Below are 26,435 nucleotides of genomic sequence, written 5' to 3' on the forward strand. Positions count from 1 at the left end.
ACAACACTCAGAATGGGAGAAAATATTTGCAAATGAAGCTACTGGCAAAGGATTAATCTCCAAGATTTACAAGCAGCACATGCAGCTCAATAGCAAAAAAACAAACAACCCAGTCCAAAAATGGGCAGAAGACCTAAATAGACATTTCTCCAAAGAAGATATACAGATTGCCACCAAATACATGAAAGAATGCTCAACATCATTAATCATTAGAGAAATGCAAATTGACAGTACAATGAGGTATCATTTTACACTGGTCAGAATGTCCATCATCAAAATCTACAAATAATAAATGCTGGAGAGGGTGTGGAGAAAAGGGAACACTCTTGCACTGTTGGTGGGAATGTAAATTGATACAGCCACTATGGAGAACAGTATGGAGGTTCATTAAAAACCTAAAAATAGAACTACCATACGACCCAGCGATCCCACTACTGGGCATATACCCTGAGAAAACCATAATTCAAAAAGAGTCATGCACCCCAATGTTCACTGCAGCTCTATTGACAATAGCCAGGACATGGAAGCAACCTAAGTGTCCATCATTGGAGGAATGGATAAAGAAGATGTGGCACATATACACAATGGAATATTACTCAGCCATAAAAAGGAATGAAGTGAATGTATTTGTAGTGAGGTGGATGGAGATAGAGTCTGTCATACAGAGTGAAGTAAGTCAGAAAGAGAAAAACAAATACAGTATGCTAACACATATATATGGAATCTAAGGAAAAAAAAAAAAAAAGGTCATGAAGAACCCAGTAGCTAGACGGGAATAGACACAGACCTACTAGAGAATGGACTTGAGGATATGGGGAAGGGGAGGGGTAAGATGTTACATGGTGAGAGAGTGGCATGGACATATATACACTACCAAATATAAAATAGATAGCTAGTGGGAAGCAGCCGCATAGCACAGGGAGATCAGCTCAGTTCTTTGTGACTACCTAGAGGGGTGCGATAGGGAGGATGGGAGGGAGGGAGACACAAGAGGGAAGAGATATGGGAACATATGTATATGTATAACTGATTCACTTTGTTATAAAGCAGAAACTAACACACCATTGTAAAGCAATTATACTCCAATAAAGATGTTAAAAAAAAAAAAAAAAAAAGAGTTCGGGCACTAGATGTATGGACAATCTCCTTTAAGGGAGAAGCTAGCAACTTGGTTTTAAATATTATTATAGTGAGTGGGATGGAGAGGGTGGAGAAATGTCTCCCTAGCTCTTTTGTGCTCTGGCAATAATTCCAGTCAACCCCTAGATGCAGGCTAGTTAAAAGCCAGAAAACTTCTAGTCATCCAGCACCTGGGAAAGAATGTCATCAAACTCTGTCAAACTCCTTCTGAGGGAGAACTGGGAGACTGGCATTTTTGTCTGTTCCCTTGGCACTGAGCCAGGAGCAGTAGCTATGCTGAGCACTCATACACCTGTTTAACAAATTCTCTTTTTTTAATATATCCCTTTGGGACTCGTGAATGTAAGCCCCGTCGGCTATCAGAGCTGGGTGATTTGGGTGTCTGTCCCTTGGGTGGCAGCCTTAAAAGATGGGATGCTATTTTGACCCAAAATCTTTCCTCTTCAGAGAGAGGCTGGAAGTTGAGGATTCCCTTCCAACTGTAAGTGAAACGGAGTCCCACTAAAACTGAATTCCCTTGTCAAGTTTATGATTAATCTCTGTATCTAAAATTTTATTCTCTTTTTGTTCTGCCCCTGTTTCCTTCAGGACTGAGGATTATCAAAGAAAAGGGGAGATTGGAACCAAGCAGGACCTTCCAAGACCTTTCCAGGTACAAAAGCCCGTACATGCCCCCTCTTTCTTATTTGTAGAAAAAAGCAGTTTAGTCTCAGGGCTTCCTAGAGTTCAAAAGAGAAGACTCAAGCAGTTAATGATTAGAACAATAGAGTCACAAGACTCCTAGTTTTTACTGAAGGCACATAGATAACAATCTGATGCATATCTTTGAGTTGTTCAGCAGAAACTAAAACCATCCACCATGGAGGATGGTGACTACATACTGACCACAAGCATGTAGATCCCAGACTGATTAGAACCAGGAGATGGGTGATTGAAGTTCCTGAAACATGACCTTGTTACCTCACTACCAACCAATCAGAAGAATGTCCACAAGCTGATCAGGCATCCTATGACCCTCTTCCTTAACAGTGTACTTAAAACCTTTGCCTAAAAACCACAGGGGTGTTTGTGTCTTTTGCGAATGAGCTTCCTGTTCTCCTTGCTTGGTTCATTGCAAATAAATGCTGTACTTTCCTTCACCTAGTGTCAGTAGATTGGCTTTGATGCACGTCAGGAAGCAGACTCAAGCTCGGTTCAGTACATAAGGCTCTGAGCTGGGATTGGAGTTTATGGCAAGAGTGTGTCTCAGCCTTTCATCTCCATTTTAATGTTGTATTTTCTCAGTTGCCCAATGAGTGGGAGTCATTCAACTAGTTTCTGGATTTCTTGCAGAGGAAATTGACCCATTGTAGCTGTATATTTGGTATAACTGTAGGAGGAGGAAGATTCAGGGGTCTCCCATTGGGCCATGTTGGTGACATCTATCCTTAACTCTTGTAAGATATTCAGTTTGATGACGATTGTTTTTGCCAGTAGAAATAGAAATGAGATCACCATTCATACATAAATGTGTGTTTTACAACTCTTCTAAGAATTATTCAAGATGGGTATGAAAAGAATTTTTAAAATAGAGCACATGTCTCTAAGCAGACATACCTTCTTCCTTGCCTGTCATTTCAAAATGAAGTTAGATGAAAAAAATAAATATATTCTCAAGTGCATAATTTAAATTGTTGTGAAAAAAGATATAATGTACACTTAAATTGGGCAAAAGAAAATTGAAAACTTAAACATCAAAAGACAATTATAAACATTTATTGAAGTTTAATTATATAAGAGATTCATGTTAGATGTTTTGTATCAACTCATTAAATATGTTTTAATTCTGTACTTACAAATTTAAGGAATAGATTTCCTTTCTCACATAGGGTGCTTGGGGAAATAACAAAGTAATAAGACAGTGTTTGAAGGAAAGTTAATTTAAGAAATTAAATTACCCAGTATAATAAATTTCACACGGAGTGACATTTGAGCAATACACCATAGTGCTTAAGGTGGCATGTAGTTATTGTGAATTAATTTCCACTCTGGTTATTTTATTAATTTATGTTGTTTAGCAAAATAACAGCAATATACCAGAGAAGTGCTAAAAATTTGTCATTGATTGATTGATTGATATTTTAGCTAAGTTGCAGTTGTAACACCATCATATACCTGTTGTAAGTATTTTTATTAGATTTTGTATGTGCGAGGGTGTTTCATAATAATTTGGTAAATAAACGGTAGCTTCAAATCTAAAAAGGGTTTATCACTTTGCCCAGGATATATTCATTTCCATTCATATCTCTTCTTTCTTTTTATCCCAGACAAGTTGCAGGAGAAACTTACGGTTCCTTGTTTCATATATATGATTCTGTGTATCAGCATGCAGTAGTATCTTAAATCAATGCATTTTTCTAAATCAATGTAAACCTAGGAAACTAAATAAAGTAATATTAAATTTTGCAAAATGACGGATCTTGGTGAGAATAATAAAATCACATTTTTACTGTTTATGAACAAATTTTTTACCTCAAACATATCAATTTTACCCCCTGTATGTTCAGGTTTGCTTTTCTCTGTCACTTACAATTATGATTTAAATAAATAAACATTTAGAGAAAAGTTTGTGAAATCATGATATTTCACATATAAAGAGAAGAAGTAGGAATAAGGTGGTGACATAAGTTTGAATATTCCATTTTTCTCCTGGATATCATACAGTAAAAGAAAACTCCTCAAACTACATCTTCAGCAAAACTAGGAGACTTGGATGATTAAAAAATTTAAATTACTTGAGACTACAGTCAAAATTACTGATAGCAGCAAAACTGATGGATGGTAAGCCACAAAGGTATAAAGGGACAGAGAATGCAGAGGCGTCTAGCTATGTTAGATCCTGAAGTCAATATCAGGCAAATGTTCCTACGAAGAAAAGAGACCCCACCCTACACAGTGAACAGCTCTGAGCAGAGCTGAGTCTTAAGAGGACATCATGGCTGGTGGAGTTGGAAAATCAAGGTTTGGTGAAGGACTGGGGGTAGGGTAGGGGGGGGGGATTGAGGTGGCAGACCTTAGAAATGGAGTGGTCATTTTGGAAGTCTTAGGTAGAACCAGCCAATAAATGAATGGGGGAATTCAGCACTGAATCTAGAGTATTCCTGAAACAAGTATGTTTTCGGAACAGAAGAGGTGTAGCTACACAAAGAAGCTATATTTCAGTGAAACAATCCATGTCTGTGGGTACAGAGAAAGAAGCCCTTAAGCTGATTAAACTAATAAACAAGACTTCATTTCACCCTCTGTCATGGGAGCCTCCTGCTAACAACTGATATAGCAAAATCTAACTCATTTAAATAACAGTAACACAAACATAAATATAATATGCATACAAATATACCACAAAAAAGCAATATGAAAGAATGCAACAAATTCTTGAACATATCCTTGTGATTCTGAAAAAAAATGTTATAAAACAGGGAAAACTTACAACCTAATATTTAATCTTGAATTTAAAAAAATTAGAAAATGTCAACTATGAAAGACAACCAGAAACAATAAAAATAAAAATTCAATGATATATCTAGACAATAAGAGGTATTGACCAGATATCATGAAGGAAAGACATAGAAGAAAAATATACATCTTTAACAGAAAGGCCACAGGTATCCCGGTGAACATAAGGTGAAAATATACCATAAAAATTTTAATATGACATATTTTTCACTGGTCAAAAGCAAAAAATGTAAGAGACAAAAATGATTAAAAAGGTAAAAGAAACTATAGAAGACAGGCAAAGGGGAACCAACACATGGATAAGTATAATTCCTGGAAAGAAAAGCTAAAACAATGGAACAAGACTTTAGAAACATTCCTGGCTTTAAAAAAAAAAAAACAAAAAACTCTGAATTCAGATTGTCAAAGACATATAATTTCACGTAATAGTTACCTAAACGTGTCAATAGTTTGATATATCTTTCTAAATTTATTGGCACTTCAGATAATAAATTATTTGGGCAAACTACAACAAAAAACAACTCTTATAAAGGAAAGAAAATCAAGTAAGCATTAGAATTCTCCAAGTAATAGTCAGTGAAAAAAAATTACAAAATTCTCAAAGAGAGAAAGGATGAAAAAAACCATTCTCTATCCAACAAATTTCTCCTTCAAATACAAAATTTCCAAAGAATTTAGGACTTTGAAGAACTCAGGAAATATTGATTTTAGCCTTACTAATGAAGTTAGTACAATAGTACAAACTCCAGCCAATCAAGAGGTTACAGGAAATATTAGGCAAAAAGCTAACAAAAAGCAAAAAAAATGTGTAAATAAAATATATTTAATCACTGTATTGGTTAAGATTCTCCAGAGAAATGGAAGAATAGGAGATGATAGATAGATATAGATAGATGATAGATAGATAGATAGATAGATAGATAGATAGATAGATAGATAGATAGATAGATTATTACAAGAATTGGCTTATCTAATTATGGAAGCTCAGAAGTCATCTGCAAGCTGGAGAACCAAGAAAGCTGCTGGTGAAGTTCAGTTCAAGTCCAAAGGCCTGAGAACCAGGAGTGCTCATGTCTCATGGCAGGAGAAGATGGGTATCTTAGCTCAAACAAGAGAGTAAATTTGTCCTTCCTTCACTTTTGTTCTATTCAGGACCTCAGTAGGTTGGGTGATGCCCATCCACATTAGTTAGGGTGATCTTCTTTACTCATTCTGCCAACTCAAATACTAATCTCTTTCCAAAACATTTTCACAGACACACCCAGAAATAATATTTTACCAGCTCATTTAGCTCTGTCAAGTTGAGACATAAATTTAACCATTACAATCACAGAGATACACAGAAATTATTCAACTGGCAAAAGGAGAATGAGTAAAGAGAAAAACGCAGAAAGTTGGATAAGATCTATATAAATTGTAATGGGTTGAGAAGACAGGAAAGTTACCTTAGTGGTGAGAATCAGAATTCTCATTAAACACTATACACACACACACGTGTCTTGGTGAAAGAGTATGTCAAATTAGGAAAAGCAGTTAAGGGATTAACTTTGCAGAGGCTTTAGAATTGGAAAAACAAGAAAAAGAGAGAGAAAGGAAAAGAAGAGGGAAGGGAGAGAAAGGAAGGAAGGAAGGAAGGGAGGGAGGGAAGGAGGGAGGGAGGGAGGGAGGAAGGGAGGGAGGGAGGAAGGAAGGAAGGAAGGTTAAAGAAATCACTTCAGTCCATGAAAATAATTTCTATATGAAAAGAATATCCAAATATATGGGGTCTACAAATAGTGAAATATAAGTTAATTTTGCTATGGTGAAATGTATTTTAATTCAAATATTAGATTAATTAAAAGATAATGCTAACTCAAACTTTGCTATCTTGTCATAAACTAGACTACTAATCTCTGAGAATTGCAACATATATGTAGGAAATAGCTTTACGTACTTAATGTAGTTTAATACACATTTCTTGATAACAACTATGTGCCAAGCAATGTTTTAAACATTGGAGATACAAAAATTAATGAACCATATTCTTCCCACTGTTGAAAGCTAACATCTATTAAAAGAAAAAAAAAAAAAAAAAAGCATTTAAAAAGAGAATTTTAAGATAGCATATACTAAGACAGAGTTTTGCAGAATAATTCAAAGTACTCAGATGGTGAACAGTGAGAGCTGTTAAGCCTGAAATTAGAGGTTAGAAATATTATGAGTGCAGAGTATGGCAAATAATTCCCTGTTACTAGAGTCAGAAGATAAAGAAAGCAGAGTAGGTAAGTTGGTCGATGGAAGATATTTTTCAGGTGATGCAAACTTCTGAAAAATAGATGATGGTACTATAAACATATCAGCTTTACATGAGAAATCATACTGTAGGTGAACACAGAGACTTCTACTTTAGAAAAGTTAATTCATTAAAATATCTGTGGAATAACCAAGTAGTAAAATTCAACTGGAATTTCACTCTAGGCAATTGATGCTAGGGAGATTAATTTGGCCTAAAGAAATAGATATGGGGCCGTCAACATGTAGAGCAGTTTCATACTTTTTTCTACTTAATTCTCAAGATATGCCTATAAATTAAGCACAAGCATCTTTGACAGATGAGAGCCAGTCTTTGAAATATGAAGTGATACATATAAAGTCACACAGCTAATAAGTAGAGCACTGGAATTTTTCCCTCCAGGTTCCTGATTCCAATCTCATATTCTTTTCCTTACCAAAACTTCCTCTCCAGATGCATAGGACAAGGCATTGTTTCATAAAGTTAATGTGGGAATTAAACTATATTTATTCATCATCAGAAAAACATTTTATGATTTTATTTTAGTTAAATAGATTTAGAGAGATCCTCAATTCTATTGCATCTCCACTTTCTGGTTGAAGGGATGTTGTAAGATTACTACACATCCAACTGATAATAGGTTATGGCATTATATTATCTACAAAACTGAGTAAAATGTTTTCTTACTTTTGAGCACAAAATTATTGGCGATGTATGCCAACACCTAGGTATAAAAACAGGCTTATTTTCCCCTCAGTTTAAGTCTTGTATATAATCAAGCATTTTGAGAACAAAGTAAAATCAACCCACCTGGACCTATATACGATCTGTTTTTCCCTAGGGCCACACAGTTTCAGTGTCTTTTACACCTGCTTGCATTTGTGTTTCCAGTCTATGGTGGGTTGCAAAAATACAGGGCCTGGAGCATATGTAACCTGATACATGTAGAAAGGTTGAATTGGGAATAGGAAATAAGTGGTCACCATTTAATAACATAGTCATTCAAAAGAATTACCACTGTAATCTGAATTGCACTTCTTATATAAATGCTATGCTACAAGTATTATTTATTATCTCAGTATCATGCCTTTATTAGCACATAGAGTTGACTTTCTAATGGTACAAATTTATTGGCAGTGAGGAGCTTCAGAGTGTAAAATCTTACTGTGTGTGTTTTGTTCTTCTAATGTAGTTTATTTATATTTTTTTTTGTAAATTTAAAGTATTAAGAATGAATTTAAACAACTACAAAAAAGAAAGATTCTAATAAATCAGTTGTTTTCATGAAAAGATGAGCTTCATTCTTTGTTTCTTCCTTCCCTCATTCCTCCCTTCCTATCTGTATTATTTTTTTTTTATTTCTAACATCTCTACGAAATTAATTCTTAACTACTTCTGCTGACTTGGCCTATGATACTTCTGGACACACTGCTTTTTTGTGTGTCTGAGTATGCCTTCTGAGTATATTTTTTCTTAATATAACTTAGATCCTGTAGTTAAAGTGAATTTTCTTTTTAATCTGTTTCTGATAGTGACGCATCATTAGTATATGAACACAGAGATGGTATACTAGTGTAAGCCATTATCAAATATGACGGAGTGCTGACAGTGTTTTGAAACACTGGAGGGAATCCATTTGAGTAGTTCTGAGTTAATTATTGACATAGAGAGAGTGGGGGCTTGCAAGGACAAAAAGACAACAGTGAAACTTTTTCTACTTAATTCTCAAGGACTAATATCTTTTGCCAATCAGTTCAGAAGTAAAAAGTCAAACAAATTTTACAAAAAAAATTTAGCTTGGAAACTAAAGAGTAAAACAGACTTGACATTGAGAGTGACCTATATTGTGTTTAAACTTCTTTACTTCCTAGGAGAGTGAACTTCCTGACAAACAGTCAGACCTTAAGCACACAATGATCTTATCTTTCAAATTATAATTTTTTTTACTAATATTATCATTGATTTGACATGTTCTTGGTGACAATGCCTAATTTATTTTGAAACTTAAATGACATTAATGGAAAATTTAAGAGTTTGATATTTACCAAAACGGATCATAGGTTAAAATAAAGTTGAGATAGGCTCATTTGAACATACATTGGAACTTTAATTATAGAATGATTATCAAAACTGGAATGCAGTAATATCTTTCTCAGCTACTTACTGAGAAAGATGCATATATGCTGTGCAATTGATTAGTTTATGACATTGAATGTATATGAATGCAAAAGAGGGGTGAAGAAGTGTTGGGGTGCTGTCCAAAATTCTCAATATATCATTGTTTTCTTATATTCATATTTTCAAAAGTGAGTGGTTAATTTTTTCTCATCTTTTTTGTTTTTTTCATTTACAAATGACAATATATTATAATTTGTAATTTGTCTTTTAAAATTCCAGAATGATACATCATTGATTTGGTATGCTTTCAATCACATTCATGGAATATTAACTTATCAACTGAAATGGACACATTGGCTCATATTTTCAAATGAAGGATATTTTACAGCTATAAGTGTTTTATTCTGAGGCATTGTACCTCAAGGTTAAAACAACTACCTGGGTTCACGTTGTTGAAGAACAGGCATAGCCAGTTACAACGCAACTCCGTTTTAACACCTATAATTATTTATTCCTTTCAACAAGCTGAGTGGCAACTGTGAACAATCAAAAGAGAAGAAAGGGTGGAAGTGTCTTTCTCCCTGCCTAGGCCACCATCTGCTCCCAGCTGGTACATCTAGTGATGACATGTGCCTTTAGCAGGACAAAGCCTCTCCATCTACACAAAGGATTGGTGCTGCCTTATCATTAACGTGTTAACAGTTTCCAAACCAGTCCAGTGCACTAGAAGAGATTCAGAGAGTTAAATCTTTTTTTCTGTTCTGACCGTTTTATTTTAATTGAAGTGTAGTTAATTTACAGTGTTGTGTTAGCTTCAAGTGTACAGTAAAGTGATTCAGTTATATATAACTGTAGCTGAAAAAGAATATATATATAACACGTTATTTTAAGATATTGAATATACTTCCCTGTGCTGTACAGTAGGTCCTTGTTGTTTACCTATTTTATACATAGTAGTGTGTATATGTTGATCCCAAAGTCCTAATTCATCTCCCCCCTCCCCCCTCCTTTCCCCTCTGGTAACCATAAGTTTATTTTCTATGTCTGTGAGTTTATTTCTGTTTTGCAAATAAGTTCATTTATATCATTATTTTAGATTCCATGTATAAGTGATATCATATGATCCTATATATTATCATGAAGCCTGAGTGTCTTGAGTGAACTTCACTCTTTTGGATTCACTGTTGCCAAAATTACATACAATAGTATATGTTTAATAAGCTGTTAACTACTTTTTACTATTTTTTATCAATACTTTTCTGGTCTTTTTAGAACTTTCCAAAACGTTTGCAATTCTAGAGTACAGAAAGTGCTTACCTCTTGTGCCACTTGCTTATATTGGCACCAACAGTTCTTACAATTGGCTCTTTGCATCTATCTAGGAGGCTGTTAATCTTTTCGATTTTAGCATCTTCACACCAAGGTCTCCTCCAATTTCACCGGGGTAGGAAGAAAGAGGGGACTGGAAGGTCTTGTACAAAGGTTAATTCATGTCGTGGCCCTGAACTGACATACATCACTTCTACCAAAGTCCTTGAGCTGAACTAGGTGGAGATCCCTGGCTGAAAATAACAGGGTTGAGAAATTCAGTGTTCCCTGACTGGAAGGAAAGGAAAGTAGATATTACAGAACACTACTAATGTCTGTCACATCAAGATGATATTTTCAATCATGACTTCCTGAAAGAAATTTCAAGACTTTAAAACACAGAGCTATTCGCATTAAAAAAAAAAACATATGATTACAAGGAAAACCCTTTTAAAATTACATTTGGGCCTGGTAAGCAAAACAAAAAATGTAATGCTATCATTTCTACACTGATATTATCTAAGTTTGAGAATTTTAAGCACAGTACATAAAAGATATTTAGCCATATTGATGAGCATAAAAATAATTTAAACATATTATTTCAAATGGATTTAATTTTGATATAGTTAGTTATTCTTTAAAAAAGGTATGATTATTTGAATCCATGTTTTAAAAAGTCACAATAATACAGGTCCCTTAGTTATAAACTGAAGTCATGTAATACATATATCTATGATTAATGGTGATTATTTGATTGTAATTCTTATTAGGTTCTATGAACATTGAGAAATAGCAAAAATAGATAAAAGAATTATAGTGTACAGTCAAATAATGCTTTGAATTATGACCATATTAAGGTTATTTATAAAAAAGCTTTATTACCCAATTTACTTATTTCAAATGATTTCAGAACTCAGTTGTGTAGAACTTTCCCTGTATAACTCCAGACTTTATATTCCCCTATCTCTGTTAATTGACTATGTTTATAGAACTTAAATTCTCAGAAAATGAACTAATAAATTAATCCTTTCATATCAGGTTTTTCTTTCTATGTGAATATAATTTGTCAATAAAATAAATGTACTTTATGTATATGTTTAAAAAACTACTGAAATTAATTTCAGCATGAGGTTCACAAACTATAATAAAGATCGACAAACTAAAGATTAAAAATGATTTCTATAACAGCTTTGAACTTTCTCGAATACTTTATTCAAAATGGTTTTATATGTTCTGCTTCCTCCATTGTTCATTTCTCATATGGCCTTTGTGAAAAGTTAAAGTGTTACTGCTTGGAGTGTGTTTTTTTTTTTTTTTTTTTTCTATAAACAGCTAACTATATTGCTGTTTATGTATAGGAAGCTTTATGTTGTGGATAATTTGTCTCTTATTTTATCCTGACACTATCAGTAACTCTTATGTGATTCTAATTAGTTTTTTCAATTTCATAACTTTCATATGAACTAAAATTAACCATAGAGATTAGAAAATATGAATAAATAGTTTGAGTATGGATATTAACCATATCAACAAAAATAACCTTGTACACAGTTGTGAGTAAAATAAATAAAAGATTTCTGGTGTTTATTGAGTTATCAATGAAACTAATATTTACTTATTTCATTCACTGGGTAAGCCATGTATAGTAAATTTCTGAATATTCATATATTTAAAGGAAAATGAAAAGACAATAAAACACAAGGCAATTTATAAAATTTTGCTGATATGCTCAACTGAGGATACAAAATTGAGCTACATTTTTAGTATATTTGTGATTCACTTATCATCAGTATGTCACAAGATGATTTAATCTATTGATTTAGTGTAAAAAGATACTCCATATATTTGGTATGAGAAAACAAGGATTCTCTTTGGAAAAGAAATTTCAGGATGATAAAGAGAATATAGTCAAATAAAGCCCAACACATAAAAAAACAAGTTAGCACAGGATGACCCCCAATGATATAGATTTTGGGATTAACAAAAATAATTTATTTTTAGAATTTTTTGAGAAAATAACTCTTGATGAAATCTATTTGAAAGCGTGGATGACTTTTTCACACATAAACCTGCAACAAATATGTTTGATAAAACACTGAAAGTTATCTCTTCGATACCAGGAACTAGGCAAGGACATTAATAGCTATCATTTCTTTTCAACTTCAATTTGATTTCTGTTACTAATCATCCCAGCCAGTGAGGATAGGCAATACAAAATATATTAATTATAAACTTTTAAAAAATATATATACTTACAAATATTAAAAAAAACAAAATCTATTAAATGATATAATTATATACTTACCAAAATTTCAAAATTTAACTAGAAAAGTTTACTAGAATGAAGAGTTTGACAAGTAGATGGAGGATACAAAAACGTTTTAAAAAAGTCATATTTTTATGTGCAAGCAACAAAAATTAGCAAGTGGAATTTTTTAAATGTCATTAATGAAAACAATCCAAAATATGAAGTCTCAAAATGAGAGATATATCATATTTACAGGTTAAAATAGTCAATAGTATAAAGATACCATTTCTTCCCCAAATGATTTTATAAGTTAAAAAAATTCTAAAATAGTCATGAAATTTGAAAAGAAAATCAAACATAACAAGGTGATTTTTAAATACATTTGAAAATGAAAAAGACCAAGAACAGACAATATATTATTGGGAAAAAAATGCATTTGAAAAATTTTCTCCACCAAATGTCAAGACCGTCTATAAAGTTGTAGTATTTAAGATTATCAGGTACTGGTACAAGGCTAAAGAGAGTAAAGGAACAAAATGAACTCAAAAACAGACCCATGCATTTCTAGAGACAATATTTGAATGAGGCAGGGAAAGGGCAGACTTTCTGATAAAAAATGCTAGGATATTTGGGGCAGTAAATAAATTTTAAAAGTTGGATTCCTACTTCATACCATATGTGAAATTCAGTCCCAAAGAGAATCAATACCTATTTATAAAAGAAAATCTAAAAAATATTTTGAAAGTCAGGAAAGAGTGTTATCTCTGTGATTTCAAGGTAAAAATTATAGTAAAACAAAATACAGAAATTATTAACCACTAAGAAAACAATTAATACTTTGCCTTAGAATTAAAATTTTTATCAAATTAACATTAATGAAGTAACAGAAAATATTTTCCACTCTTAGACTCAACAAAGGACAAGTATCAAGTGTATATTAACCATTTGTATAAATAATAAGGAAGAAAGCAGACAAACCAAGAAAAACATCAGCAAAATACTTTGACACTTCAAAAGAGAAATACAAATGGACACTATGTTAAAAGGTACCCAATATTATTAAACATAAACTAAAAATTAGAACCATAAAGATATTCTTGTAGATTTACTTTGGAATGATAGGAAAATAAAAATTGGATAATACTAAATATTGGTGATCAGGAGGAACATAAATAAATTTCATATACTTTTAAGAGTGTTAATGCCACGAGTAATGTGGAAAATACGTTGGCATTAACTAGAAAAGCTGAAATATCTCCCAGAACTTTGACTACTAAATATATACCTTAGAGAAACTCACGTATACGGACACCAAAATCTATGCACAATAATATTTATACAAACTTTACATGTAAAAGCTCCAAACTGGAACCTAGAAGCTCATCAACTATCAACTATGAAATAAACTAATAGAGTGAGATACATTCTCTATTGATTTACTCTAGATCAATGTTAAGGATCCCATAAACACTATAGTTTGATCTCACAAACACAGTGAGTGAAAGAAGCAAACTAAGGAGAATATCTACCCTACTATTCCACTCATAGAAAACACAAAGACAAGCAATATAAAACTATATTACTTGGGGATATAGACTTATGTAATAGAATGAAAAAGAAAAGCAAAGATGAACTTTTTAAAAAGTCAATGTAGTCTTTGTCTCTAGAGGGAAGTTAGAAGTGTAGACCATTAGCGACATTTGGGAGGCTTCTAGAATACAGGTAAGGCTCTATTTCTAGATTTGACAGTAAACTGCTTATACTTATCTGATAGTACACGTATGGTTTATGCACTTTTGTAGTCTACATATTATTTCACAATAAAGAAGGAACAAAAAACCGCAAGCCTCATAAGGTTGTTGTGATAATGAGAATTACATGTGCTGACACTCATGATAATTTCCTTAGTTTAGTGACTGATATATTTTCAGAAACAAATTGAAACCACTACTTTGCCATTTTTATCAGTAACAGTATTGGTGGCCGTAGTTACTTACATTGTGAGAAACTGAGTTTGGGCAAGCATTCAACACACAGAAGATAAAATATGATTCAGAAGTTGTGGATTGTGTTTAATAAGTATATAGTTTTTCTACTGATCTATGTTTTCAACAATTATTATTATCTCCTACGTGCAAGGCATCTTCCTTAGTGAGGTAGGTACTAGCAGATAGCAGTGCCATATTCAGCCAGGATCCCTGTTTTTATAAAGCTTACATTTCACTGGAAGAAATGTGATTTTAAACAAGTAAATCAACATTTAGAAAAGATAATATGATGACTACTATGAGGTAAATAAAACAAATATGAGATTGAAAGCAACTGAAGTACTGCTATAAATCAATGTATAAGGAACAACCTAACAGATACATGAAATGATAATATTTAAACTGATTCTGAATATGACAGTTATTTTAACAGACTGACATAGGATTAGCTCCACCACATGTCAAAATATTTTATAAACTATGGTATTTAATACTGGTCCAAGGCTAGATAAAGGAATCAATGAAACACTGTAAAGAACTTAGAAAAAAATCACTTAATAAATAAATGAGGTTGTTTGTAGATTGCAGTGGAAAAGTCACACTTTCCAATAAACTGTACTATGATATTTGGATAATAACTACATAAAAATAGCGTAGGCCTCCCATTTCATAAAATACATAAAATCTAATTCACCTGCTTGAAAATTTGCTCTTCAAGGGCAAGTGTATTTCTTGTTTTTTCCAGAGATAGACTTCAAGTGCTAAAACAGTACCAGACTTAAGGTAGGCACTCAATAAATATTTGTTAAGTAAATGAGAGAAACTAAGAAATATCGCAAAATTTGAAATATGTATCCCTTAATTCGACAATTACATTTCTAAAAGTTTATGTTTCAGAAATAGATTTGCCTCAGAGAGATTCAATATATTTACAAACTAAATGTAATGTTAAAATTGTAAACACCATATTTGTTCATCACTGAGTAGAGCTTAGATAAATTCTGACAAATAAATATTATAAAATATTTTTCAACTATTAAAAGCCATTTAAATCTATATGCACTTACCTGAAACATCATTTATGATATTCTCTGTTAAGAGAAAAGTGACATTGTATAGCATTATATTTCATAAAAACCTTTCTTAAAATCAAGCTTTTCTTTCTCTCATTTTCTCTAGTAATCACATATTAATGCATATGAAAATATCTGAAAAAATACACCAAAATATTCATGATGATAACATGATTTTCAACATAGACTGGGTTTTCTAAATGTTTAAATTAATTGCTTGGTCAACTAGAATACTTTGAAAAACAAGGTGCTAGTTTCATACTTAGTGCCCTAAAGACATTTTAAAGGTCAGCAGTATATGGATATATTTTTTTAGAAAAAAATAAATTAAATAATAGAATTGAATTTCTTATTTGAGATTTAATATTCTTAAAACAATTTAAAACAAGCACAAAATTCTCATTAGAATATATACTTTAAAAAAATCTTGTTTTAATTCCATTTTCTCTTTGGTCAAATTAAACGTAAACAAAACCAAAAGACAGAATAGGAGAAAATATTTGCAAATGAAGCGACCAACAAGGGATTAATCTCCAAAATATACAAACAGCTCATGCAGCTCTATGTCAAAAAAACCAAAAGCCCAATCAAAAAATGGGCCAAAGATCTATATAGACATTTCTCTAAAGAAGACATAAATATGGCCAAAAAGCATATGAAAAGATGCTCATCACTAATTATCAGAGAAATGCAAATCAAAACTACAATGAGCTATCAACTCACACCAGTCAGAATGACCATCCTCAAAAAGTCTACAAACAATAAATGCTGGAGAGAGTGTGGATAAATGGGAACCCTTCTGCACTGTTGGCACGAATGTAAATTGGTGCAGCCGCTATGGAGAACAGTATGGAAGTTCCTTATAAAACTGAAAATAGAGCTACCATATGATCCAGCAATCCCATTCCTGGGCATATATCTGGAGAAAACCACAAGCCAAAAAGATACATGCACCCCAGTCTTCATTGCAGCACTCTTTACAATAGCCAAGACATGGAAGCAACCTAAATATCCATTGACAGAGGAAAAAAGAAGATGTAGTACATATAAACAATGGAATATTAGCCATAAAAAAGAATGAAATAATGCCATTTGCAGCAATATGAATGGACCTAGAGATTATCATACTAAGTGAAGTATGTCAAACAGAGAAAGACAAATATCATATGATGTTGCTTATATGTGGAATCTAAAAAAATGGTACAACTGAACTTATTTACAAAACAGAAATAGAGTCACAGATGTAGAAAACAATCTTATGGTTACCGGAGGGAAGGAGAGGGAGGAATAAATTGGGAGATTGGGATTGACATATACACACTATTGTATGTAAAATAGATAACAAATAAGGACCTACCGTATAGCACAGGGAACTCTACTCAATACTCTGTAATGACCTATATGGGAAAGGAATCTAAAAAAGAGTGGATATATGTATATGTACAACTGATTCATTTTGCTGTACAGCAGAAACTAACACAACATTGTAAATCAACTATACCACAATAAAAATATTTAAAAAGTACAAAATTCTCATTAGTATATATATTTTTTTAAAATCTTGTTTTAATTTTTCTCTTTTTTCAAATTAAACATGATCTTTCAAATTAAGAAATAGCAGGACTTGAAACAAATATATTTATTTATATAAAAATTACTGACAGCTTACTATTAGTTCTTTTATAGAGTTATTTTTGTATAAAATTACATTTCACTGTAGCACTTGGCATAAGATAGAATTTAGACATAGGAATTAATAAATAGGTTCTTAGTATAGATTTGGAGCTGAAGATATCTAATAGAAGTTGTACTGTTCAACAGAAGATTATTCACAATCCTGAACTAATTTTACTATTAAAATATTTCCTTTGGGTCATTCTACATGACCCCCTTGCATAAGAATAATTCTGCCTGATATTATAGGATTCCACATAGTACTAATTTGTCTTTGTTGGAGGTCTTTTGCATCCAAAACAAAATTAATTCTTAAATTTACTTCTCATAGCTTTCATACATTTTTCTCAAGTTTGTTGAGTGCCTTTTTTATTATTAACTTGAATTCTGTAGTGGGTAAGTTGCTTATCTCCACTTTGTTTAGTTCTTCTGATGTTTTATCCTGCTCCTTCTTTTAGAAGCTATTTCTGTCACCTCATTTTGCCTAATTCTCTGTTCTTATTTATATATATTAGTTAGGTTGGTTATGTTTCCTGATCTTGGAGAAGTGACCTTATGTAGAAGACATTCTATGGAGCTCAGGAACACGCTCCCTTTGGTCACCAGAGCCGAATGATCTAGGGGTGCTCCCTATGTGGGCTGTGTAGGCTCTTTTACTGTGGTGGGTCTGGACCCTGGTCTGCTTTGCTGCCAGTCCTTGCCTCATGTGGAGGCTGCTCACCCTCTGGTGAGTGGAGCCAGGTCCTGTAGCAGCTGCCTGTGGGGGCTGAGATGTTGTGGGGCTCGAGCCAGCCTGCTGGCTGGTAGTCAGGGTCCCACGGAGCTAGCTTGGCCCAGGAGTTCCAGAGATTGATGTCAAATGGCTGGTGGGTGGGCAAGCCCAGGTACTAATAAGTTAGAGGGAGGTCTCCAAAATATTTCTTGCTAGTACCATTGTCCTTGTAGTACTATGAGCTCTCCAAAATGACTGCCACCAGCGTCTATGTTCCTGGGGAGTACCAGTTGCCTTCTGCCTTTCCAGGAGGCTCTCCAGGATCAGCAAGTGGGTCTGTCCCAGGCTCCTTTCAAATTTCTGCCTCTGCGCTGGGCCCCAGAGCATATAATATATTGTATGCACACTTTAAGAGAGAAGTCTCTCTTTTATACAGCCCTTTAGGTCTCCCATACACAAGCCCCACTAGCATTCAAAATCAGATATTCTGGGAGCTCAACTTCCCCATGCACGACCATCAGGCTGAGGAGCCCAATGTGGAGTGCAGATCCCTTTCTTCTTGGGGACAACCTCTGAAATTGTGATTATTCTCCTATTTGTGGGTCACCTACCCAGAGGTTTGAGTCTTGACTATAACACGTCCGCCTCTCCTACCCATCTCGCTGTGGTTCCTTCTATACACATTCAATTGTGAAAAATCTTTTCTGTTGTCTTCAGGTCATTTTCATTGATTAAATCTCTGTAAATAGTTGCAATTTTGATGTGCCTATTGGAGAAACTGTGCTCAGGATCTTCCTACTCCACCATCTTGACCACACCCTATATTGTATATTTTAAACAAACCAATGAAAAAAATACAAATTATACAGTGATAATATACGATATTGGTAAATGAAATTACAAAAAACAGTTACATTTTGAATAGAGCCCTGAGGGTGGGGGTGGGGTGAGGAGGGAATGATTATCTTTTTTTTTAATGAGGGTTGTTAGCATTTAATAAAAACTGAGACTCTAAAACATTTTCTTGTTTAATTTCCAATTGAATATATATTTCAATCATTTCATGTAGCTTTAATTCCTATTTTTAACAGATACATTTTCTAAATCCCTGAGAGCACTATCAGTAATACCTTGGAGTCATCTGTCAGGAGTGCAGATGATATAAAAGAGTTAAGATTAATACACTGATTCACATAACTATTGAGGGCTAAGTCTTGCCAAACGGAAGACTTGAACAAAAAGATGGAGCCCGGCAGCAGCTATAGCAAGCAGGCAAACTGTTTTTCCATACATTCAAAATATCTCCTTAGTATGGATCCGGCATTTCACTTACATAAAAGAATGCATTTGCCCTCTCCCAGTTTGTGTGATAAACAAACACAAGCAACAACCAGTTACCAGAGGCAAAAGCATGAGGAAATATTATTTGGATTAAATCTCCTGAACAATGCCCATTTATATTTTTTGTTCTTGAAAAGATATAACCTCACAAATATTATAGTTATTCAATATAAGTAGCCTTATACAGTCAATATGGCAGAGGGGTGAGATATTGATTTAAAAATATAATATACAACTTCCAAAGGATAAAAAAAAAATTTTAAATGAAATAAAATTAAGAAAATAAAATCTTCATAAAGGTAGAAAGAATACATAAAAACATCAGTAAAAATCTTGACAAAGATAAAGAATAAAATAACATGATAAAAATCTAAATATACCAATGAAATAACAAATGTAAATAAATAAATTAACAAGTAAAATGATAGGAATTGACTGTCAAATTGATGTTGGAGTATGAAAAGAAACAGGAAAAGGCAGATAAGGTTTGAAGAACAGAAACCTTTCCTGATTATGCCTTCAATTCTTGTCTAGTTATGATTTCTTAGTACTCTCTTGGCTACGCTAAAATTTTCTTAACTACTCTGTGCCCACTCAAGCATCTGAATATGTTTAAATAAACACATGCAATGATGCTGACTTTTATAACTTTAAATTGTTAATCAGTAGACCCAGGTGGACCCTTTATGTCACTTGGAATTCATGATAAGGTCTTCTAGTCCATTCGCTCACCTGTTTCATAGAGAAGTATCAAAAAAATGAGTTCCTTACAAGGTAGCTTTTTCTTGCTGCCCAAAGTAACAGTGTACCTAAATACCAAAAATATGTTCAAGGTCATGTAAATTGTTATATTTGCCATCAAGTTTGGTGTAACAACATTCATTTCCAGCTCTCTCTCCTCTCTTGTTCTCTGCACTGTAATCTCTAGCTACATCCCTCCCCTGAATAACAGCTCTACTCCTCACCTCATGGCATCTGCCTGGCTCTGCAGAGGTACTCAACTCCCTGCACTGCATGCTGGAAACTCAAAGTAGTAAACTGACACAAGTAGGACTCAGCTTCTTTGTTTTCCATATTTCAGGGGTTACTGTCTTTCATTTTTTAATAGATACAGTTTTCCATATTTCAGGGGTTACTGTCTTTCATTCCGTCATGTCCAGTGTCTTGCAAACTGTTTTTGCATATGTTTTCTCTGCTTTGTGATTGCTTCCAGTGGGAAAGTAAATCTAGCTTCTGTTACTCCATCTTGTCCGAAAATGAAAACGGAAGGTACATAGGTTTCTGAGCACAGAATTTTTCTGCCTATGAGAACAATATTGGTGAAATCACTAATGCATTATTTAGAAATGAAGGAAAACTCATAGTTCCATATGATAGACTATAATTCCTAATGAGGTAAAAACAAACACACAAACAAAATATTAATTCAATGGCCAGTCCTTCAAAGCTTTCAAATTTCTGGGAAGTTCCTAGGTAATAGATCAGTATCAGAGGACAGGATCATTACAAGAACCTTCAGGCAATGTGAAATTTATCTTGTGCTAACTGTGCTCTATATTTAAACAAAGTTTCCCAAGTCATGAAGTTCATAATTCTTCCCTCTTTATATATGTGTCATTATATATGTCACACTTTATTATATTCCATCATTTTGTTGTTATTGTTGTTCATATTTTTATTTACTACAATTGATTGTAAGATTGCTCTCGGGTTGGAGTCTGCCTTCTGTATCTATTTCCAAAGGTTTGAGGAATATTCAAAATATTCCTTTTACTAAATTACATATGATATGTAATTGAACTGAAGCCTGTAGGGATATGTTTTGAGGATTATAAGACAACGCATGCTGCAAGGTATGTAGGATACCTTTGAAATTTTCTTATCTTGGAGTCAATCCCTTTGAACAATTCTGAAAGTATTCAATATTAATGTTTTTTGTTGATAGTTTGAGAGCAACTATTGTGTTTTTGTTGATGTTAATATAGTCTAATATTAAGTAATATGCATTAAATGTTAAGAAAAAAGGCAAAATAACCAGAATCTTTAAGTAATAAGTAACCAAAAGGGAAAATTATGTAAGTAGCTCTGTGTATGTATGCATGTGTGCGTGTGCATATACATGAATATATGCAATAAATCTTAAGAAAATCAGTTGTAGATGAATTTTAAATTAAATTCAGTTTCTTGAATGTACTATAAATATGTCAATGCCGAATATATTTTATATATAATATACTTTACAAAGATAAGATTCTTTTTACTTTGCGTAGAATGGCAGCTTTGAATTTTACAGTATTCACTACTCTTAGAAATGTGGAAATTATCTTTAATGTATATTGAAAATTAGAACAAAGTGAATATTTTTAAAACAATGGTTAAGGCACAGGACTGTGTTTTGAATAACTTAATTTTTCTAGTATTTAAAGGAGAATTCAAATAAATTGAGCCAACATATATGGGTATAAAATAGGATGCAGGTGATGATGTTACTGAAGTGATAAACAATTTGAAAGTTATTCAGAATGGTAAGACTATATAAACTGAAATAATGAAGTGGGTCTTATATTTGGTCTTGAACACTGAATGAGCAATTTAGCATTTTGTAATTTTGTTTTTCTACCTTCCTTTCTTTTTTCCTTCCTTCCTTCTTCTCTTCTCTTTTTCTTTCTTTTCTTCCCTCCTACACTTTCTTTTCTTTTTTTTCTTTTCTTCCTTCCTTCCTCCCTCTCTCCCCCCCCCTTCCTTCCTTCCTTCTTTTTGAAATATTCTTTTAACATGCTGAGATGATATTTAACATAGTACAGAATTTTATCTCTAGTGGAAACTTTAAAAATATTAATTCTCTTTTGCAATGCCTTTACTGTTTCTGGACAATCATCAGTTTATAACCAAAATGTATACTATTTATTTTGAAGTAGGACAGAGTTGATTTCCAACCTGAAAAAAATGAATAAATATGCAGTGTTTTAGAATTTTGCTCTAATGAAACTTTTGCTCCTGGTTTAGCCTTTTTCTTTTTCTTTCTGATGAGCAGCTTTTCATGTGTCAGTGATTCTATATTTTCTCATCATTTACAGCTATTTTCAGTACTGAATTCATTTTTAATGATATTTTACTTTGCTTAGTATATTGAAAGGATTACCATACCTTAAATGATTTTTAGCACTTTAGGTGCAATTTTTTTTTCTAAAAACCGTCTTCCGAGGAGTTTTTATTTTTATTTTTTTTAAATTTTCTGGTAAGATAAATAATACTTTGCAATCAGCTTAGCATAAAGTGCATGTACTGCTAAAATTATTGATGTATATCAACATTATACATAAAACATTATGAATTCCCCAAAGCAATATTCTGCATTCTAGAGATTAAAAAACAAAACAAAATAATGAATCTTTCTATTAAAGCAATACTTCTGACACAAATATCTTCCTTCTACACTATGTAAATAAAATATATATCAGTATATGTTCTAATGTCTTATCACTGTTATTTTAACATATGGAAATGTATTTTAAACAAGTAAATACTCAAGCTATTTTAGATATTTTTATTAGAAGTAATGGTAGTACTATCATCATTGTTATTTATATTTAGTCATATTTATGTTCTGGTAAATAAAATATTTTAAAGATATTGGCATTAAGGTATTATGTCAAAAGTTAATTTATACCAAAATGGAGTTGTAATTCATATAATCTCTTTAATATCTTTTATCAGAACACAACATTACTGCCTCTTGCAATTCTCTATGATACTGTAGGTGTTAGAATAAGACTATGTATCTTATTCCTAATATTATTAAACATTTTTAGCATTATATTATTTTCAAAAATATGTATTCATCAATATGCTCAGTGAAACACTTAATCTAAATGAATTCTATTGTAGTTGGTGTCTTAAAATATTATTACACTTATCTAAGTTATTTTTGACAATTAGATAAAAAATGCATGTTAAGTTAGGTGTAAGTTTTGTGGATGGTTAATATTTGAATTAATAGGGTTACATATTTTAAAAGATTTCAAATGCATATGAGTGTGCACATGCAATAGTATATGAGCTAATATAATTGAATCAAATATGTTCTTAACACTTGGAAAATAAGTAAACTTTAGCAGTTTTCAATTATGGCATATTATACTATTTAGAGATTTTCAGGTACAAGGCAATGTTTCAAGAGATTTGCATGTTATAAATCGTGTAACCCTCACCTCATGAGTCGGCACAGTTTTTTTCTTTTTAAAATAAGATAATTAGGGCATGGAGATTTTGCCCAAGGAAATTGTGTTTTCATTGGGTCTCATGTGTTATTTAATGCCAGTGTTTCTTTATTGATTTTTTGTTTGGATGATTTTTCCATTGACGTAAGTCCCCTACTAAAGTCCCCTACTATTATTGTGTTTTTATCAATTTCTCCTTTTTGTTTGTATTTACTTTATGTATTTAGGTGCTCCTATGTTGGGTGCCTATATACGTACAATTGTTATATGTTCTTATTGGATTGACCCCTTTATCATTAGGTAATGTCCTTTTTTGGTCTCTGGTCACCAACTTCTGTCTAAGTTTTGCCACCCTGGCTTTCTTTCCATTTCCATTTACGTGGAATACCTTTTCCCTTCCCCTCACTTTCAGCCTGTATGTGTCTTTAAACATGAATTTAGTCTGTTGTAGGCAGCATAGATATGGGTCTATGGATTTTTTTGTTTTATCCATTCTACCATTCTAAGTCTTTTGATTAGAGCACTTATTCCATTTACATTTAACATAGTTATTGATAGGTATGTACTTACTGCCATTTTGTTAATTGTTTTCAGATTGTTTTTGTAGTTCTTTCTTGTTCCTTTCTTCTTCTTTTGCTCTCTTCTCTTGTGATTTTATGACTATATTTAGGGTTATATGTGGATCCCTTTCTTTATTCCTGTGTGTATCTATTAAGCATTTTTGGTTTGAAGTTACCATGTGGTTCATATATGACAACATATTAATATATGATATTTTTACATTGGTAATATCTTGTTTGAATACATTCTAACATCCCTGCTTTTTTACTTCCCCTTTCCATGTTTAATGATTTAACATCATATTTTACATCTTTTTAGTTTGTGTATCCCTTAACTACTTATTGTGGATATATAATTTTACTAGTTTTGTCTTTTAACTTTCCTACTACTTTTATAAGTAGTTGATCTATTATCTTTACTGTGTGTTTGCCTTTATCAATGACAGTTTTTCTTTCATAGATTTCATATGCCTAGTTGTGTGTGTGTGTGTGTTTCTTTTTTTTTTTTTTTTTTTTTCTTTTTCACTTAGAGAAGTTCCTTTAACATTTTTTGTAAAGTCAGTTTAGTGGTGCTGAACTCTTAGCTTTTGCTTGTCTGTAAAACTCTTTATCTCTCCTTCAAGTCTGAATGCTAATCTTGCTGGGTAATGTATTCTTGGTTGTAGGTTTTTTTTTTTTTTTTTTTTTTTTTTCATCATTTTGAATATATTATGCCACTCCTTCTGACCAGCAAAGTTTTTGCTGAAAAGTCAGCTATAACCTTAAGGGAGTTCCCTTGTGTGTAACTATTTGCTTTTCTGTTGCTGCTTTTATGATTCTCTTTTAATCTTATTTTTCCATTTTAATTTTATGTCTTGGTGTTTGACCTCTATGAGTTTATCCTGTTTGGGACTACTTGTGCTTCCTGAAACTAGATGTCTGTTTCCATTTCTAAGTTAAGGAAATGTTCAGCTGTCTCCTCAAATACATCTTCTCCCTTTTTCTTTCTTATCCTTCTGGGATGCCTATAATGTGAATGATAGTATGGTGATGTTTCCTGGAGACCTCTTAAAATGTCCTCATTTTTTAAAAGTCATTTTCTTTTCTCTCTTCTGTTGTGGTAATTTCCACAACTCTGTCTTCCGATTCACTCATTCATTCTTTTGTATCATCTAATCTACTCTGGATTCCTTCTAGTCTATTTTTTTTTTTTCAGTTATTGTATTCTTCAGCTCTCTTCGTTCTTCTTTATATTTTCTAACTCTTTTGTTAATCTCCTCATATTCTTCCTCCAATCTTCTCTCGAGTTTGTTGAGCATCTTCATGATCATTAACTTGAACTATTTTTTAGATAGGTTGCTACTCTCTCCTTCATTTATTTCTTCTGACATTAGGTATGTCAGTTGCATTTACCAATTTTGGAGATGTGGCTTTATGTAAGAGATGTCCTATGGGGCCCAGAAGCAGACTCCCCTCTGGTCACCAAAGCTATATGCTCTAGTGGTGCCTTTCTTTTGTTCTGTGGGCAAGCAAGTAGGCATCACTGGCCCCAGCCTGCTTACTGCCAGGTCCTTCCTTATGTCATGGCTGCCAGCAAGCTGGTGGGCCAGGCTGGGTATTTGCAAGGCTGGCTCGGTAGCCTGGGAGTCCTAGGGAAGGTGTCAGTCCACTAGTGAGTGGGGCCATGTCCTGGGGCATCTGGCGGAGAAGCCCAGAGGGTCCAGGTCTAGTGCTGCCTGCTAGTGCAAGTGGCCAGGTCTTAGGGTCATTGGCTGCAAGGCCTGGGAGTTGTGGGCCTCATTCTGGCTCCCTGGTGTGTCAGTTAGCCCTTAGAGCTAATAGGTTAGAGGGAGAATTCCAAAATGGTCCTTGCCAGCATCAGTCTCTTTGTGGTAGAATGAGCTCCCCAAAATGGCTGCTGCCAGTGTCTATGTTCCCCAGAGGAGTCCCATTTGCCTGCTACCCCTCAGGAAGGCTCTCTAAGATCAGCAAGTTGGCTGACTCACTCTTCTTTTAAATTATTGCTGCTGACTTGGGACTTGGAGCATGTGAGGATTTGTGCATGTACTTTAAGAGGGGGGTTTCTGTTTCCCACAGCCTCTGTCTCTCCCATTTGCTAGTCCCACTGGCCTTCAAAGCCAGGTGTTTCTGGAGCTCAACTTCCTGATGCAGGACCCCTGGGCTGGTGAGCCCAATGTGGCCTCAGACCCCTCACTTCTTAGGAAGAACCTCTGCAATTGTGATTATCCTCTTTTTTAGGGTTTCCTAGCCAGAGTTTTGGGTCTTGACTGGACCACATCTCCACCT

At 33.3% G+C, this 26,435-nt stretch overlaps 1 long non-coding RNA gene across 1 annotated transcript in view; it reads left to right on the forward strand.

Moving 5' to 3' along the window:
- The first annotated feature begins 290 nt into the window (after positions 1-290).
- Positions 291-26,435, forward strand: part of LOC309615765 — a 268,971-nt gene continuing 242,826 nt past the window's right edge. The window contains exon 1 of the long non-coding RNA XR_014237061.1: positions 291-746. This is a non-coding gene — a long non-coding RNA (uncharacterized lncRNA). The remainder of the gene's footprint in view (positions 747-26,435) is intronic.

Source organism: Balaenoptera borealis (assembly GCF_965194805.1).
Source record: "Balaenoptera borealis genome assembly, chromosome: 18".
NCBI classification, from domain to species: domain Eukaryota; kingdom Metazoa; phylum Chordata; class Mammalia; order Artiodactyla; family Balaenopteridae; genus Balaenoptera; species Balaenoptera borealis.